Genomic DNA, 15,714 nt, shown 5'->3' on the forward strand with positions numbered 1-15,714 from the left:
CCACGCCCAGCCATTGAGTCTTCTCATATGTGAAGATTGCGTATCTCTCCATTTATTTATTTATTTTGATTGCTTTATGTGTGCTTTAATTTCCCCTTAACAAAGTTGTGTAGATTTCACTGTACAGGTCTTATACATCTTTTGTCAGATTTATCTGTATTTAACATTTTTAATGCTATTGTCAATAGTACTGTTATTATTTTAAATTTAAATTTCTGATTATTGACACTTTCAGACAACAAAACCTGGATTTACCCCGCTATATAAAAAAACAAAAAAGCAGACAAAATATAAGAAACAAAGACTCCAAAACATTGGATATCAGGCAGCGGATGACAGTGATCCCTGAATGATAGAACACAAATGAAATGAGCTACGATTGCCCCAGGCTTACTACCTGGAGAGTATTTCCAGACCACAGTAAAGGCACAGTGAACCCAGGCAGAGCCTAGAAGTTGCCTTGAGTTGAGGAGATAGAGCCGGGAGTCTAAGGAAGCTAATGTAACTAGAATTCACAGGGCAGGGTACCGGAGAGGGGAGAACTACACAGGGAGAGAAAGTCAGAGTCCCCTCCAGTATTCAACTGAGTAATTTCTAGCACATACATATGAGAAAACTACCTGAGGTCAGAAAAGGACCCAGAAAGTTTAGAGGGAACAGTGCCTGGATCTCTCACAGGGCTAAGAATAGTGTTTGTTTCCAACAGCCAGAAAGTAAAACATCATAACTCATGGGACATCAGTTAGAGTACTATGAAAGGTCTCACCTCAGTGGTAGGGAGACACTACTATTAAATGTAGTAGTAGTACACTAAATGCTACTCTTGTCCTGCATAATAAAGCTTAAAATCAAGACCTAAAAGGATGAAACTCTTTCCGAATGACTTAACCACATCCCAGAATTAATGTTAAAACCAATTTTAGGAATACAAAAGGATTTTACCCAACAAGATAAATTCACAATACCTAGCATTTAATAAAAATTACCTGAAATTCAAAGAAGGAGGAAAACAAAACACACAATGAAAAGAGGTCATTAATGCATAATGAAGAACAGGCATTAAAAATAGCCACTGTGACTAGATCCCATATGTTCAAGATGTTAAAGGAAGGATTGAACATGTCAAATGGAGACATATAAAATATTAAAAAGATCCAAATCAAACTTCTAGAGATGAAAACCACAATATCTGAGATGTAAAACATAAGGTCTGTCCAGAAAGTATCCAGCCATTGTTAATAAAATGAGGACAGTTTGTGGCACATGGATGTAACCTGCCAGCCAAGTAGAGTAGACTGGAATGTGCATGTGTGAACAATGATGATGTCACTGTACTAGTCGGGGGGGGCACTAGATGCCGTTGAGTGAGCATGTGTACCGTGTGGTCATCGTATTCAAAAGGACTGAGCGAGTAGAGCAACGAATCTGCATCAAATTTTGTGTTAAGCTTGAACATTCCTCTACAGAAACTATTCGGATGATTCAGAAGGTTTTCAGGGATGATGCAATGAGAGCAGCACAAATAAAAGTGCGGCATAAATGCTTCAAAGATGGTCGAGAATCTGTTGAAAGTGATCCATGTTCTGGAAGGCCTGCAACAAGCAGGACACCTGAGAGTGTTGAACGTGTACAGTTGGGTAAGAGATACTGGGAGAACTGTGTTAGGTCCCAAGGTGCCTGCTTTGAAGGGGACTAAGGCGTCATTGTCCTGTGTACAATGTTTCTCGTATCTTGTATCTTTTTCAATAAATGTCTCTATTTTTCATATTACATGGCTGGATACTTCTGGAAAGACCTCATATACTGGATAGGATTAATGACAGATTTGACATTATAGATGAAGAGAATAATGAACTGAAAACATAGTAAAGGAAACTATCCAAAAGGAAACACAAGAGAAAAGAATTAAGAAAAATGAAGAGAATTGATGAATTGTAAGGACAACTTTATGAAGTCAAATGTATGTGAAATTGAAATATTTGAAGGAAAGGAGAAAAAAGGTGAGACCAACTAAAGATTTAAAGAAATAATAACTGAAAAATTTCCAAATTTAATGAAAACTATAAATCTACAGATCCAAGAAGTTCAACAAATTCTAGCAAAAGAAACACGAAACTATACCAAAGCACATCATAATCAAATTCCTTGAAACCAGTGATTAAAAGAAAAATTTAGAAGCAGTGTGGTGGGGGTGGGAGGGATAGGGACACATTCCATAAAGAGAAACAAAGCTAAGGATAACAGCAGATTTCCCATCATAAACAATGCAAGATAGAAGACAATGGAACAACTTCTGTAAAGTATCAAAAGGAAAAAACTAGAGATCTCTATCCAGTGAAAACATCTTTCAAAAACAATGGTGAAGTAAAGACATTTTCTAATATATAAAAAATTCATCACTAGCATAGCTGTCCTACAAAAAATGTTAAAGGAAGTCCTTCAAGCAAAAGGAGTATGGTACCTGGTAGAAACCTAGATTTACTCACAGGATTAAAAAAATTAGAAATGGTAACTACATGGGTACATAGTAAGACTATTTTTATTATTGCTTAATATCTGTAAAATAATTGTTAGGGGGAAAATAATAACAAAGTATTGTTGAGTTTATACCAAATTTAAAGTAAAATGTCTGACAATAGTGTAAAGGCTGGGAGGGGACAAATGTAAGAACAATATCATAAGAGTTTTATACTCTATGTGAAGTGGTATTCTAGCAATTGAAGGTAGACTGTGACAGCTTAAAGAGGTATACTAAAGAAACAACTAAAACAAGACAAAAAAGAGTTATAGCTAATAAGCCAGCAAAGGAGATAGAATCATAAAAAAAGAACTATTTGGTTAATAACAAAAGGAAGAAAATGAGGAAAAAATGGACTAGATAACAAATGGGACAAATAGAAAGCAGACAGCAAAATGACCGAATGATAGATTTAAACCCAACCATGTCAATAATCACATTAAATGTGATTAAATGTGAACACCCCAATTAAAAAACAGAGATTTTCAGATTGGATAAAACAGTAAGACTCAATTGTATGCTGCCTAGATGTACTTTAACCATAAACAAAAAATAGGTTAATAGTGAAAGCATAGTAAAAAATACATTAACATTAATCAAGAAAGCTGAAGTGGCTATGTTAATATCAGAAAAAGTAGATATCAGAGCAAAACATATTACCAGGGATAAAGGTTATTTTATAATGATAAAGAAGTCAATTCACCAAGGTGACCTAACAATCTTAAATGTTTATGCACTTAATAACCACACTTCAAAATACATGAAGCAAAAAGTAATAGTCTTGCAAGAAGAAACATACAAATCCACAGTTATGGGAAGGTTCCATACTCCTCTCTCAATAATTCATAGAACAAGTGGACCTAATAACTTGAACTAATTGACATTTCTAGAACACTGTATTCATTAACTGCAGAATACACATTCTTTTGAAGTGTATACAGGACATTTATCGAAACAGACCACACTTCAGCACATTAAACAAGTCTCACTGAATTAAAATAATTCAAGTCATGCCAAGTATGTTCTCTGGTCACAATGGAAGTAATTACTAATCAACAACAGAAAGATCTGTGGAAAATTCCCAAATATTTGGAAACTAAGATACTTTTTTTTTTGGTCTGAGACAGTCTTATTCTGTCACCTAGGCTGGAGTGCAGGAGTGCAGTGGCATGATCATAGCTCACTGCAGCCTTGAACTCCTGGGTTCAAGTGATCCTCCCACCTCAGCCTCCAAAGCAGCTAGAACTACAGGTGTGTATCACCACACCTGGATAATTTTTTTAAAAAGTTTTGTAGAGACAGGGGTCTCACTATATTGCCCAGGCTGGTCTTGAACTCCTGACCTCAAGCAATCCTCCTGCCTTGACCTCCCAAAGTGCTGGGATTACAGGCATGAGCTACCATGCCTGGCTAGTAATATACTGGTAAGTAAACCATGGGTCAGAGAAGAAATCAGAGGTAAATTAGAAAGTATTTTGAAATGAATGTAAAAGAAAACACAACATATCCAAATTTGTGGGCTGTATTAATAGCTAGAGCAGTACTTAGACAAAAAATTACAGCACTAAAATACCTATATTAAAAAGAAAAAGACCCGCATTCTATTGCCTCAGAGTCTGCCTTAAGGAACGAGAAGAGGAGAATAAATGCAACACACAGTAAGTAGAAAAAGGAAAATAATAAAGATCAGAGCAAAACTCAATAAAATAAAAAGCTGAGAGATACCACTTGGAATGAGAGACATCACCACAGACTCTACATGTATTAAAATAATAATAAGGGACTGTTACGTGCTAATCCATTTGACAACTTAGATGAAATGGACACATTCCTTGAAAGACATAAACTTCTAAAACTCACTCAAAAAGAACTAGATAACTTGAATAACCCAGTATCTACCGAAGACATCTAGGCCCAGACAACTTCACTGAAGAATTATACCAGATGTTTAAGGAAGAAAGTATATCAATTATATACAAAATCTTCTAGAAAATTGAAGAGGAGGGAATACTTCCTAACCCATTCTATTAAGCCAGTATTACTCTCATATCAAAACCAGGCAAAGACATTACAAAAAAAGCAAACAAAAGACCAATATGCATCCCTCATGAACATAGATGTGAAACTTAATAACAAAATTCTAGAAAATTGAATCCAGCAATGTATGAAAAAAGATAATACATTATATCAAGTGGTGTTTATCCCAGGAATGCAAGGTTGGTATAACAAAAAAATCAATCAAGGCCAAGGCGGGCGGATCATTTGAGCTCAGGAGTTCGAGACCGGCCTGAGAAAGAACAAGACCCCGTCTCTACTAAAAAAAAAAAAAGAGAGAGAGAGAGAGAGATTAGCTGGACAACTAAAAATATATATAAAGAGAAAATTAGCCAGGCATGGTGGTGCATGCCTATAGTCCCAGCTACTTGGGAGGCTGAGGCAGGAGGATTGCTTTAGCTGGGGAGTTTGAGGTTGCTGTGAGCTAGGCTGACGCCACAGCATTCTAGCCTGGGCAACAGAGTGAGACTCTGTCTCAAAAAAAAAAAAAAGAAAATCAATAATCAATCAATCCACCAATGCAATTCACTGTATTAATAGATTAAAAATGAACAACCAGGCGATTATTTCAAGAAATGCAAAACAAGCATTTGACAAAATCCAACTTCCATTCCTGATAAAAACTCTCAATAAATTAGGAGGAGAAGGGAACTTCTCAATCTGATAAAGGGTATCTATGAAAAATCCTCAGCTAGTACCTTAATGGTGAAAGACGGGATGCTTTCCCCTAAGATCAGGAACAGGACAAGGCTGTCTACTCTCACCACTTCTGTTCAGCATTGTATTTGAGGTTCTAGCTAGTGCAGTCAGGCAAGAAAAAGAAACAAACAGCATCCATATTGGAAAGGAAGAATTCAGTTGGCTGCAGTGGGACCTTAGGCTTCTCAGGGCCTCTAGGGAGGATGGTGATCTGTGTGCATGCAGTGCTGTGTTGGTGCAAGTGGTACCTCGCTTCTCCGAAATGCCCCTCAAGATTGGGGGGCAGAAACATGTGCCTCTGAGAGTTGCCAGCCATGACCCCTGTAGCACCTTCTGCCCCAGTTCCTCTTAGGTCTCAGGCTTTTTCCCTGAAAAATGCATTTGCATTTTATTTCATACTATTTGTGCTATTTTAATAAAGTAGGGCTATTTTAGGTAACTTGTGCTCAAAGCAGTTACAGTGAGGAAGATGGGTCTTGCTCCTCTGACTCCCAGGCCCGTGGCCATCTGGGCGGTGCAAACCCCTCACTGTGAGACGCCGTGGCAGGAGAGTGAGCACATGACTAGAGCGTGTGTGCGTGGGCCATGCGTGAGACGCTGGGCAAGCAGCCTCACCTCTCCAAAACTCACTTTCCTGCGTTTTAAAACGGAGATGAAAATCTTCCTGGATGAGTGGGGTCCAGGTGACAGGTGAAAATGCTTTGAGGGGTCACTTTCTTCTTGCCAAGTGGTCTGCTGCAAGTCCTTGCCTGGCCCCCCGGGTGTTTTCCTCCTGGAGGGCTGAGAGGGCTCCTCTGAGAGAGGCATGTTCCCCCCACCTGCTCCAACACTGGAGACCTTGGGGAAACTGAGGCCCAGGCTGTCCCATTGTGCACGTCTGAGGCTGCCCAATGACTTCACAGACATGGAGGGATGGGGAGGTTTGAGGAACAGTCTGAAAAACACCTGTGTGGTGCTCAGAATTTCCACACACCCTGCAAGCTGCCCACATCCTAATCCCTGGAACCTGTGGATTTGCTAGGTTATGTGGAAATAGGGAATTAAGGTTGCTAATCAGTTGACCTTATGATGGGAAAAATTACTTTGAATTATCTGGGTGGGCCCAGTGTAATCATAAGGATCCTTTGAAATGGACGAGGGAGGCTGAGGAAGAGCCAGAGAAAGAGGTGTGATAAAGGAAGCGGGGTCTCAGTGATGCCACCTGGCGGGGAGGAAGGGCCTATGAGCCAAGGGATGCAGGTGGTCTCTGGCAGCTAGGAAAGATAAGGAAATGGATTCTCCCACAGAGTGCCCAGAAGGTATGCAACCCTACTGACACCTCGATTTTCGAGAGGCATGTTAGGCTCCTGACCTCCAGAACTGTAAGATAATAAATGTGTTATTTTAAGCCATTAAAGTTAGTGGCAATTTGGTACAATGGTGATAGAAAACTAATATATCTCAGAAACTCCTGCCCTGCCACCTCTCTCCCTGTGTTGGAAACCCCAGGGGTCCAGGGGTTTCATGGACTCTCATCCAGTGGTTGGGCTCCAGGTCCGCTGATGCCCCCCCAGGCATGCCGGCCCTGAGCCCTGCAGGCCTGTGTGTGATCGGAAAGACATGCTGGCCAGCCCATGAGGCCTCAGCCCCACCCAGGGCCCCATACGGGAGCAGGCCTGCCAGCTCTGCATGGGGGAAAGAGCACTGGCTTTGGAGTCTCGAAGCCTGAATCCAAATCCTGGATCTGCCCTCTACTAGGTGTGTGACTGTGGGCAAGTTACTTAACCTCTCTGTGCCTTACCTTCCTTGGCTATAGAATGGAGATAGTGGTACACACCTCACAAGGTTGTTAGATTAAATGAGCTCACACCTGTGCAATGCTTAGACTAGGGCTTGACAATAGATGGTTACACATGTGAGCCGTGGCTGGTATTATGTGCATTGAGATAATGAGACAAAGTTGCTGTCTTTAGGCAGTGGGCAATCTGGGGGGAGACACACTGGTGTGGGTACACAAGTGCGGGGGCGGGACAGGGGCATGAAGCAGGAGGGAGGGATCCTTTCTCTTGAGTTGGGGATTCAGGAAAGGATGCAGAGCTGAGTCTTGGGAGGTGAGCAGGTTTCTGCCAGACAGGTGGGGTGTAGTGTGGCCCTGGCAGAGCACGCACCTGGGCAAAGGTCAGCAGGTGAGATACCACCTGGCCTGCCGGCAGAGTGGTACCTTGCACGTCTGTGGGAGAAGAGTTAGGGGAAGGGCTGGAGCCGGCTCATAAAGTCGCTAGTGGGCCAACTGAGGAGCATGGACTTTATTGTGGAGGTAATGGGACCCTCTGAAGGTCCCCTCTGGATGCAGAGTGGGCAGTGGAATGGAGTGGGTGCCCAGACTGGAGGCAAGAAGGCCAGTGAGAAGGCTGAGGCTGTGACCTGGGGTTGGAGGATGGGACCTGGGTCTGGGGATTTGGGCTGGAGAGTGGGACAGACCCAAGACTACACAGGAGAGAGTCGCCATAGCCTTGGTGGCTGCCTGGATGTGGGAGGGGAGGCAGGGAGGGTTCTGAGTGGGTCCTGGCATCCTGTGCTGGCTGACTGCCTGGCTCCCCTTGCCCTGGCAAAAGGAGGCAATATTTGGTCCTGTCAAAACCTCTCAAGGCTGAGATGACCTGAGCTGCCTCCCAGGTTCCGGCCCCACACCCTGCCCCCGTGTCTGGCTATGCAGCCAGCCTCTCCATCTCATGCCCGCATTCCTGTTCCTTTAGTCAGTCATTCAGCAAACCTTTGTTGAGTCCCTACTCTGTGCCAGACACTGCTGGAAGCACAAAGTCCTGCTCACAATCTGAAGGCCAACTCAGACACCAGAGGCGAACAAGGGGATGCCAAATGTCAGGTGGACACAGATGCTATGATGAAGACTACAGAGGGTAAGGGGTGGCAGGAGTGTGCAGGGGGAGCATTTTATCCCAGGGGGAGAAGTGAGGGGCAAAAAGCCACTCAAATGGGGTAAGAGTGGAATCCCAGCATCTCAAATCCCAGCTCTGCCACTACCTATCTGCAAGATAGGTCTTGCGAAGGCCTATCTTCTCTCTGCCTCAGTTCGCTCATCTGCACAGTGGGGATAATGATGATGTCTACCTGCAGGGTGGTGGAGAGGATTAAATGAGTTAATGTATGTGAAGTGCTTAGACGGTGGCTGGTACATTAATAATGGATGGAAGCGTTTGCCTCTTCTAAGTCCATGTTTTTAGGGGAGGGAATAGCAAAGGCCAAGGCCCTGAGGTGGGAATTGGCTTGGCGTGTTCCAGAAGATGAAGGAGGTCAGCACTAAACAAGGGGAGTGTGGCAAGGGATGAAGTTAGGAAAGCAGGAGCCTGGACAGGCTTAGGCAGCTTCCTGCTAACCCTCCATGCCAGTCATCTCTGAGACTCAAGTCTGTCAGCCCCTCCTCTGCTCAGAAGCCTACCATGGCTCCCCAGTGCCCCAGCACCGGTTTGCAGCTTCTCCTCTCTCCTCCAACCTGATTGGCCTGCGTCCCACCTCACCATCTGCTCTGGTCAGTCAGAGCCTCTCACCTTCCCCTAGGATTGCTTAGTATCTGTTCATCCAGGCCCTTCCCTTTACAAGGGATCCTGGGGCCCAGAGAGGGACATGGCTAAGCCAGGCACACACAGCAGATTAGAGGCCAAGACTAGAGCCCAGGTTTCCCAGACTCTGTGCACCATGGCTTATAGCTTCCTAGGCCAGTCACTGTGTCACAAATGTGCCTTGAGTTAGGGGAAGGGGGAAGACGCAGGGCATGAGGAGGGGGCAATCCACTAACTAGAAGACGTTGGTGTCTGAGCCTTTGTAATGCTTAGCGCTGTTCTCCAGGGAGAAACCATCTGTGAGACTGGGACGCGGAGGAAGCAGACAGTGTCTGTTTGTCTTTGCTGTGTCCGTTCGTTCCTGCCCTGGGAGAGCTGGGGGTCCCCATCTGATAAATGGTCCCCATCTGATTCAGCTCATTCAGGGCATGCTAGGGAGCAACGGCAGAGCCTGCCTCGGTGGCCTGAGAAGCAGTGGGATTTAGAAAGGGGGGACAGAGACCTCAGGAAAAATACAGTGAACCCCGCCAGGGCTGCCATTACAAAATCCCACAGAATTGGGGCTCAAACTACAGAAGGTCATTTTCTCACAGTGATGGAGGCTGGAAGTCCATGATCATGGCACCAGCAGGGGGGTTTCTTCTGAGGTCCCTCTCTGTGGCTCCGATGGCCACCCTCATGCTGTCCCCTCACACAGTCCCCCCTCTGTGGGCACTTCCTGTGTCCAAACTGCCTCTTTTGTAAGGACCCTAGTCATGTTGGATGAGGGCCCACCCTAATGGCCTCATTTTAGCTTACGAGTCACCTCTTTCAAGGCCCTATCTCCAAATACAGTCACACTGTGAGGTACTGGGGTTGGGGCTTCAGCACATGAATTTGGGGAAGGAGGTGCACAAGTCAGCCCACAACAAAACCAAACACCAGTCAGTGCTTGCCCCTTGGCTGCAGTGCAAAAACTCAGGACTCCTGGGAGGGAGCCTTCCTCGTGGGTTGGAGCATTCTGGGAAGATTTCCTGGAAAAGAGTGACTTGAAGTTTTGGTCAAAAGGGAATTAGAAGGAAGGACATTCCAGGTAAAGGGAACAGCACTAGCAAGGGTCTGGAAAAACAGGCAGGATGTGTTTTGGGGAAGACAATTGTTTAGTTGTCTAGATGAGTCACAGGGCTAATTGCTCTTCAGCGGGGTGGAGTGTAAAGGGGAGTTTGGTTGTGAAAGGTCTCCGGTGTCAGGACAAGGACTTGGGCTTGATTCCATGGCAGTAGGGAGCCATCGATGGTATTTGAGCACAAGAAAGACAGGAGTTGCGCTTTAGGCCAGAATCCGGGGCATTACAGATGGGAACAATGCTTCTCAAGTTGGAGTGTGTATTGGAATTGCCTGCAGGCCTGGTTAAACCAGATTGCCGGACCCCATTTCCAGACCCCCTAATTCAGTGGGTCTGGGTGGGGGGGCCTGAGAATTTTCATTTCTGTCAAGTTCTCAGGGGATGCTGATGCTGCTGGTCTGTGTAATTTAAAAACCACTGGAAACTGCATTAGAGGGCGAGAGCCGGGGTAGGGTGGACAGAGGTATGGCTCATTTCCGGAAGCCTCTGAGGCACGAGCAGTGGGAAGACCCCCCAACTCCCATGTTTCACAGACAGGGAACTGAAGTTCCAAAGGCGATGGTCACAGTAGGGGTCGCTTGGGTGTGGGTTGCCATGGCATCCGGCCTCCCGAGCAGGAAAACTCCTTGGGCACCTCCTCTGGGGTCCATCCAGCCCAGGTCCTTATGACAGCAGTGCATTTTTGGTTGGAAAATGGGTTCCAAGTAGCTAGGTCTCCAGAACATGGGACAGGCAGCGAGGCAGCTGAGGCGGAGCAGACAGAGCAGGAGGTCACGGCTTTCTCACCTCCAAGGCCCCGCCCCCAGCCCCGCCCGGCTCTGCCCAGTATGACCACGCCCCCTGTGCCACAAGGGCAGGGGGCCAGGTCACTGGGTGACCGTGGGCAAAATACAGTACTCAACTTTCCTGTGCTTCATCATCCTCACCTGTACTTTGGGAGCAAACCACCAACCTCATAGGGTTGTTATGGGAATTGTGAACTGAAATAAAATCTTAAGGCTCGCCTCCACTGGCTGACTGAATGGACCCCCCTCCTGGCCAAGGGGGGGGTCCTAAAACTAAACTGTCCTAAAACTAAAACTAAACTAAACTAAACTAAAACTAAAACTAGTCCTAAAACTAAACTGTCTGCCAGGAGGAGTGAGGTCAGACATGCCTCATCATGCCCCCCTCCCTTCTTGTGGGTCTCCTTTGTACCTAAGGTTGTGCAAGACAAACCTGCAGGTCCTCAGTTTACACAACAAATCTATGTCCAGTGGCTTGTCTCTGATGTCATATACAGACTCATCTTAACATTCCAAGCCTTTAGACAAAAGCTTCATGTCTTTAACCAATTACAAGTCAAAGAACCTTCAAACCCACCGGTTATAACCGGTAAGCCCCTGCTTCCAGATGGCCCACCCTTTTGGGCCAAACCAATGTATGCCTTCCATGTATTGATTTATGACTTCACCTGTAACCCCTGTCTCCCTGAAATGTATAAAACCAAACTGGAACCCAGCCACAGCCCGTCCACTTGCTCAAGGCTTCTTGGGCCTGGCTCCGGGTCATGGTCCTCAGATTTGGCTCAGAATAAATCTCTTTAAAATTATTTTACAGAGTTTGGCTTCTTTTCTGTTGACAGGATTAAATGAATGTATATTTGTAAACTCCTGCTACTATTAAGTGCAAAATAAGCTTCATTATTAGCTATTGTTGTTATCTTTGCTCTCTTAGAGCTTTGATTCACCGATCTCATCTTATTTATTAAAAATTTTTTTCATTACAATGTATTTCAAGCAAAAAAGAACATAAAAACTGTGTCTCCCTCACCCAGTTTAAGAAATAGAGCATTATAACTGCATTGTCTGCTCGACTTTCGTCAGAATCTCATGCCTCCAACCCATCCTCCTTACTGCTCACAGGCTGCGAGCGATCCAGATAGAACACTCGTCAGATCCTGCCACAACCCTGCTCCAAAATCTCCGCTTTGTTAAATCCAAACATATCCCTTGACATCCAGGCCCTTCATCTTTGTCCTGCACTGACCCTTCTGTTTGGTCTCTGCCACCCAAGACCAAAGTTCCCTTAACATTTCTTAAACATCCCCTGCTCTTTGCATATGTTGGTCTCTCTGCCAAGGGTCCTGCATGTCCTTCTTCTCTCTCCTTCATTCACTCCAGGAGAAGCACCCATCCTTTGGCCCTCCCAGGCTCCCTGAGAACTGTCCCACTGGGACTTAATTGTGTGTGTGTGTCCTCCCCTGACTGTAAGCACCTGGCAGCAGGCCCACATGGACTCTTCATCTGCTCCCGGGGAGGAGAAAGCATGCCCAACATGACACAATCGCAGCTGAGTGAGTCTGGGGCATGGTGCTGGGGTGTGGTAGGGGTGGTCATCTGGTGACTCACACTCCATTCTTTTCATGGGAAACTCACAGTCTGTCAACGGTAAAGCTGCCGAAAAAGAATAGGGAAGTCACTAAATGGGGTCCTTATTGTAAAGAAACTGCAGCAAAGTGTGATTTCCTCTATAGTGCCCAGTTTCCCTCCAAGCCGCTTCCTGCTCCGTCCGCTTCCCCCTTCTGCCTTGGTCCCTGTCTCCGCTCTCTGAGGACAGTGGGGTCCTCATGAACAGTGGATCTTGGCGGGCGTGGTGGCTCACACCTGTAATCCTAGCACTCTGGGAGGCCGAGGTGGGTGGATCGTTTGAGCTCAGGAGTTCGAGACCAGCCTGAGCAAGAGCGAGACCCCGTCTCTACTAAAAGTAGAAAGAAATTATATGGACAGTTAAAATATATATATAGAAAAATTAGCCGGGCATGGTGGCACATGCCTGTAGTCCCAGCTACTCGGGAGGCTGAGGCAGGAGAATCGCTTGAGCCCAGCAGTTTGAGGTTGCTGTGAGCTAGGCTGACGCTACGGCACTCTAGCCCAGGCAACAGAGCGAGACTCTGTCTCACAAAAAAAAAAAAACACAAAACAGTGGATCTTCCCCAGGGACTTCTATGTGGGACATGCAGCGACCATGTCATGGATGCAAAAGGCTTGTGGTTTTGGAGAAACCAAATGGATGCCAAGCCTGGCCCCAGACAGCCCTAGTACCAGGAACAAAGAGGATGTGCTTCCAGACTGGAGGCTCCGGCCCTTTCTCATTCCATCAGATGTGCTTGCGGAGCAGATTCGCTTTGAAGAGAGAGGAGAGCCTAAGTCTCCATTTAAGTAAAGTGGAAATAAACTGGGAAGTGCACTCGGACTCTGGGGAGGAGCTGGGTGTTGGGGATGGGGCAGGGACGGACACTCGCCTCTAAGGACATTTTGAAATTTGTACTATGTTAAAAATAAAAACATCTATTGGATAGTAATCAGAAGAGCTGGGTTCCAGTATCGCACATACCAATTGCCAGCCTGCTTGCAGAGGTCTCTCTGAGATTCACTTTAATAACCGTCCAGTCCTCAGGCTCAAAGAGGAGGCACAAGAGAGACCTTTGTAAACTAGACGGGGCTGGGTGCACTGAATTATTATTTACTCTTCACGCAGTCCACCTCACTAGACGACAGCTGAGGCCTTCGCTAGTGGCCACCGTGTGAGGGTCCGTGTGTGTCTAGACATATTGGGGTGGGGTGACTATGAAGTTGACCATTACAGAGCTCCTGGTGGAGCAGGACAGGTGGCTAAGTTGACGACTTCCTTTAACACTCTCGAATTCTCAAGGGCCAAATGAAGGGGATGAAAATGCGGGTGAGCAGGGCAGGGAACATGAATCCAAACAGGGGCCTTTGCACTCGCTGTTCCCTTTGCTTGAAATGCTGTTCCCACAGGATCCTCAAGGCCTACCCTCCTGCCTCCTCCAACTCTTTGGGCAAATAGCACCTTCTCAGTGAGGCCTGCGTGACCACTTGACTTAAATAGCAACTTCATCCCACACTCCCCAAACCCACCCCTGATTTATTTTTAGCGGAAGCCTTTGCTTTCAAGGACAGTAAAGTTACTTATGCTCAAACTGACTTAAAATGCTACATGTTTTATGCATTTACTTTGTTTTAGTGTCTGCGTTCCTCACTTCCTACATTAGAATGGAAGCTCCCTGAGGGAAGGGACCACGTCTGCTGTGTTCATGGCCGTGTTCCCCAGTGCCTAGAACGGTACCTGTGACACGTTAGGCACTCAGGAGGTGTCTGTGGCTATGGTGGTGATGAGGTGAGTGTTCAGGACGGATGGCAGGATGGCTGGACATATCCCTCTGTTCCGGAGGTCCGTGGTGACAGCAGTAGACTGAAGGGGCATCAGACGTGGGATCGGATGGGGATGTGGGTGGTGGAGGCAGGGACAGTCCGGCAGGCACAGGGAGGAAGCTGTGGCCCGAGAAACCTGAGACATTTGGGGTGCCATTCTAAATGCCCCAAATTCTCGCTCGGTTCCCATGCCCTCTCTCTGCCCTCCTGAACTCCAGAGCCTGTTGGCATGGGGGAGGGGAGACTCAGGGCCACTGCTGAAGCGCTAGTGTCCTCGGACGTATTTGGAGGTTAGGGGGGGCGATGGTGGATCCACTGTGAGACCCAAAGGCCAGATGGAGGTCACTGGGCCAAGAGAAAGCACCTGGGCAGGGGGGCATTTGGAAGGGAGGAGACAAAGAAAGTCCCTGCCGTGGTGGCTGGACTGTAGACTCGGTGGGAGCAGAGGTGTTTCTCTGGGCGCTGGAGAACAGAGAGCAAGGCGCAGGACCAGGGGCCAGAGGGGCAGCCCAGTTGGGAAGGGCTTCAAAGGCCAGGCCAAGGAGTCAGCATAGAATCCAGGGGTGCCAGGGTCTACATGACAGTCTAGAGCCAAGCGTAGGATGTGGCAAAGGAAGGAAGTTGTACTCGGGAAGAATTGCCACTCGGGGGTCCTTACCTGTGCCAGCTGCCCAAAGCGGAGGAGGAGACATGCTCTCTAAGCCTTCTTGGAGACAGAGAAGGGGGACGGAGAGGTCATTTCACATTGGTAATTCATTCATTCACTCCCTTACTCATTCCCTTTATTAAGCACATAGTTGTGCTGGCTCTTTTCTGGGATCTGGGGATGCCACCAGGAATCAGTCCTGAATTTTGACCCCAAGCAAGGGAGAAGTTGTCCCAGGAGAGGTGTGACGGCTCTAAATAGGCTGTGATTGTGCCCAGCTGGAAGACCAGACAGAGAAGGCTTCCTGGGAGAGGAGGTGTCTGAGCTGGGCCCTCCGTGGGGATCAGGGGCTTGAAAGTCAGTTGATCAGGAATAAGGATGGTTCTACTCAGGAGCTGCACACAGGGAGTTTTAACATGTGCTGTTTCACTGAATTCACCAGCAGCTCTTGGAGGGAGCCGAGGCAGAGGATGTGGCTCACTTCATAGGTAAGGAAGGAAGGATCCTGGGACCAGACCACAGAGGGTTAGTGCTCAGCCCCAGGACATCAGCCTGAAAGCCACAGAGTCAGGACTGCAACCCAGAGCTGCGGGGCTCCTGGCCAAGTGCTCATCCTCTGGGTTCACAGAAGTGGCTGGTTATTTGGGAGTTCCATTCACTGCTGCCTTCCAGCTGTGGAGGAGCTGTCAGCTAATTCCCAGCACTGACGATCTTGATCTGCCCTCCTCCTGACCCCAGAGAGGATCCAGTGACCCACTCCAGGCTCCTCGCTGGTTGGCCATGGGTGGGCAGTGCCCAGAATGGAAAAAAAAGCACTAGACGTTGAGTTGGACTTGGGGCTAGTCCCAGCTCTTACATGTCCTGGCTGGGCAGCCTCAGGCAAAGCACTTCACTTCTCTGGGCCCTCCAGTTTCTTCCTC

This window comes from Lemur catta, chromosome 1 (assembly GCF_020740605.2).
Source record: "Lemur catta isolate mLemCat1 chromosome 1, mLemCat1.pri, whole genome shotgun sequence".
Classification (NCBI taxonomy): domain Eukaryota; kingdom Metazoa; phylum Chordata; class Mammalia; order Primates; family Lemuridae; genus Lemur; species Lemur catta.